Below are 4,388 nucleotides of genomic sequence, written 5' to 3' on the forward strand. Positions count from 1 at the left end.
ACATGTCTTGTTGTGGTGAAGTAGTTTCTTATGTCTCTGCATAGTTATAAGGCTTCTCTCCAGCTGGTGTTCAGTTGGTTATTCAGGATGACTTTTCTGTAATTTAGTTGTTGTTCCAGATTGGTCCTGGGAGGAGGATAGTGTAGCTTCCACTTACTCCTCTGCTATCTTGGATCTCCTCTAAAAGTTCCTTTTGAGAAATCACGTAACAGTCTTATGGGAGCTTCCCTGTAGGTAATGAACTGCTTTTCTCTTGCTATTTTTAAGATTCTCCCTTTGTCTTTAATCTTTGGCATTTTAATTGTGATGTGTCTTTGTGTGGGCTTCTTTGGGTTCAACTTGCTTGGAACTCTCTGTGCTTTTAGGAATTGATTATCTATTCCCTTCACCAAGTTAGGTTTTCTGTCATGTTTATATAGGTTTTCAATTTCTCTCTGTCTTCTGTCAATCTCATGAAGCAAATGTTGGTATGCTTAAAGTTGTGACAGAGGATCCTTACAAAATCCTCATCTTTGTATTATTTTTTCCTTCTTGCTGTTCTGCTTGGATGCTTTTTGCTTCTGTGTATTGCTAGTCATTGATTGGATTCTCAGCTTCTTCAATTCTACTGTTGATTCCCTATAAGTTGTTCTTTATTTTAATCAGTGTATCCTTCATTTCCGACTGATTCTTTTTAAAAATTTTTATTTATTTACTTTTGGACAAAGGAGGAGGGAGGGAGAAAAAGAAGGAGAGAAACATCACTGTGTGGTTGCCTCTCATGCACCTCTACTAGGGGACCTGGCCTGCAACCCAGGCATGTGCCCTGACTGGAAATTGAACCAGTGACCCTTTGGTTCTCAGGCTAGCACACAATCCACTGAGCCATACCAGCCAGGGCTTGACTGATTTTGTTTTTTGTGGATTCCATGCCCTTTTTTTATGCTGCTGAAGTTTTCACTAACTTCACTGTATCCTTATAACCAGTGTGTTGAACTCTGATTTTAGTAGCTTGCTTGTCTCCATTTAAAAAAAAATTTAAGTATATTTTATTGATTATGCTATTACTGTTGTCCCATTTTCTTCTCTCAGTTATTCTACTCCACCCTGCATTCCCCACCCATCAGCATCCCCCTGCCTTAGTTCATGTCCATGGGTTGTACATGTAAATTCTTTGGTTTCTCCATTTCCTGTACTATTCTTAACCTCCCCTGACTATTTTGTAGCTACTAATTATGCTTCTTATTCTCTGTACCTTTTCCCACATTCTCTCTCCTCCCCCTCCCATAGATAACCCTCCATGTGATCTTCATTTCTGATATTCTGTTCCTATTCCAGTTGTTTGCTTAGTTTTTTCTTCTTTTTTTTTTTAGGTTCAGTTGTTGCTAGTTGTGAACTTGTTGTCATTTTAATGTTCATATTTTTAAATATATTTTATTGATTATGCTATTACAGTTGTCCTATTTCCCTCCCTTCATTCCCCTCCACCCTGCACACTCCCTCCCACCCACATTCCCCCCTTTAGTTCATGTCCATTTGTCATAAGTTCTTTAGCTTCTACATTTCCCATACTATTCTTTGCCGTCCCCCTCTCAATTTTCTACCTACCATTTATGCTATTTATTCTCTGTACCTTTTTCCCCCTCTCTCCTCCTCCCACTTCCCTTTTGCTAACCCTCCATGTGATCTCTATTTCTGTGGTTCCGTTCCTGTTCTAGTTGTTTGCTTAGTTTGTTTTTGTTTTCGGTGTGGTTGTTAATAACTGTGAGTTTGCTGTCACTTTACACTTCATATTTTTTATATTCTTGTTAGATAAGTCCCATTAACATTTCATAAAATAAGGATTTGGTGATGATGAACTCCTTGAACTTGACCTTATCTGAGAAGCACTTTATCTGTCCTTCCATTCTAATTGAAAGCTTCACTGGATAGAGCAATCTTGGATGTAGGTCTTTGGATTTCATGACTTGGAATACATCTTTCCAGCCCCTTCTTGCCTGTAAGGTCTCTTTTGAGAAATCCTCTGACAGTCTGTTGGGAACTCCTTTGTAGGCAACTGTCTCCTTATCTCTTGCAGCTTCTAGGATTCTCTCCTTCATTTTAATCTTGGGTAATGTAATTATGATGTGCCTTGGTGTGTTCCTTCTTGGGTCCAACTTCTTTGGGACTCTCTGAGCTTCCTGGATTTCCTGGAAGTCCATTGCCTTTGCCAGATTGGGGAAGTTCTCCTTTATTATTTGTTCAAATAAGTTTTCCACTTGTTGCTCTTCCTCTTCCCCTTCTGGATGTAATTCAGATGTTGGAACGTTTAAAGATGTCCTGGAGGTTCCTAAGCCTCCCCTCATTTTTTTTTTTGAATTCTTGTTTCTTCATTGTTTTCTGTTTGGTTGTTTTTTTTCTTCCTTGTGGTCCACTCAATTGATTTTAGTCCCAGTTTGCTTCCCATCACTATTGGTTCCCTGTGCATTTTGCTTCATTTCACTTAGTGAAGCCTTCAGTTTTCCATCTAATTTGTGACTAAAATCCACCAATTCTGTGAGCATCCTGATCACCAGTATTTTGAACTGTGCATCTGATAGGTTGGCTATCTCTTGGTAGCTTAGAAGTATTGGCTCTGGAGCTTTGAGTTGTTCTTCCTCTTGAGCCATAATGTTTTGATCTGTTTGCTCCTGTTACGTATGAGGTGCGGAGCCTTAGGTGTTCACCAGGGTGGGGCAACCCAGGTCACTGGGTTGTGACACTGTATGTGGGGCCGGGGTCAGAGAGGGGCAATGGCATTTGTTTCTGCTCTCTCTCAGCTTTCGGTCCCCTCTGCTGCTTCCCGCAAGAAAATTGGGCCCTTCTGGTGTTGTTTCCCAGGTGGGTGGGCTTGTGCACCCTCCAGAACCCTGTGGGTCTCTCCAATGAACTCTCTGTGAGCCTGGGAGCCTCTCCTGGCACCTCGGCCCCTGGAAGTTTTTCCAATTGGTGCCTTTAGGCTTTATTTCCCGGCGCTGGGGCCTGGTTTGTGTAGTCTGTCTCACTGCTCGCCCCTTTGCCTGGTTTATCTGAGTGTGAATGTGTGACTGCGGTCAGCCAGCCCCCATGCCCCCTCACTGGTCTGCCCATTGCCACCCCTTGCCTGGGATCTGCCAACCACAGCCTGTGCACCTGGGTTGTTCTGGCTACTTTTTCCTGCATGACTCCTCTCCATCAGCTGCTGACTCTGCCCCTCTTACCAGTCTGGCTGAATGGTTCATTATTGTCAGACTTCGGTACAGTTTTATTTTCTCTCTGTTTTGGTTGTGTTCTGTTTTTTTAAATATTTATTGTTCATAAACTTGGTTGTGTGAGGAGGTACAGTGTTTCCACCTACACCTCCATCTTGGCTGGAAGTCCTCATGTGTTGAATTTTTTAATTGAGGACCATTTGGGAGACACAGTCCTGACTCTGACAGTAGTTAACTCTAGCAATCCTCTTTTTACAATAATCAAGCTTTTCATTGTTTTTATTATAAGTTGTAAGTTTTCTTCACAATTAGCCCAATTTCTTTGTTAGAAAGACTTATTTCACATGAAGTCATAGAATACTTGTCTTGTAGTTGCTCACTAGTGACATCATTAGCGGGGAGCCATTAGCCTACAGGTAATGCCAGAATCAGATGGCTGTTGTTCTAGGAAGGATAAGATCATTATTACCTCTCAGAATTTCCAGGCTTTATCCCTCTGTGAATTCGTACCAGCCATCATTTGGACGATGTCCAAAACTTGGATTTCCTACAGAATGCCCTTCCTGGCCCCATTATTCCGTACTTTTACTATTTCCTGTTTGTCACTATTTTATGTAAGAAAGACTAGCATGTAGATTATCCCAGGATTTCCTGTGAAAATAATTATCAAGGATACATTATGTTGACCAGCAGCTCTTATGTGAAGAGTCTCCTCAGAAATTGGTTCTCTCTCTTCTGAGCTTACATCACTGGATTAATGAGGTGCACTACTCACTGATTTTCCTCTTTGCCTTGCCTCTTAGGAAACTCAGAGCTATGTTTGAACTCAATGACCTTGCGTCGTGTGTCACAAACATTTCTTGCCATGATTCTATCTCTCTCTTGATAATTTAACTTTGACCTGGAATTTTACATTGATCTGTGCAGCAATTCTGCTCTCCAAATGTCAGTTTAATTTCTGATACATGCTTAGGTCAAATTCTTACCCTCCTCTGCTCTCATTTTGCCACAAACAAAAACACCAGGATTTTACACCCAATTTCTTCTTATTATCTCCATGTTCAGATATTAATATACAGGACTAAAAGACAACATATACCTGTTCTTCATTCCCAGATCTAACAAATTCTGATGTCAAATTCTCCCCAGAAGACAAATTTTAGTTTCTTCCTCATGCATACAAGGAATTTGGAATTACAG

Source organism: Sturnira hondurensis, unplaced genomic scaffold (genome assembly GCF_014824575.4).
Source record: "Sturnira hondurensis isolate 20B ecotype Veracruz unplaced genomic scaffold, ASM1482457v3 Scaffold0018877, whole genome shotgun sequence".
Lineage (NCBI taxonomy): Eukaryota > Metazoa > Chordata > Mammalia > Chiroptera > Phyllostomidae > Sturnira > Sturnira hondurensis.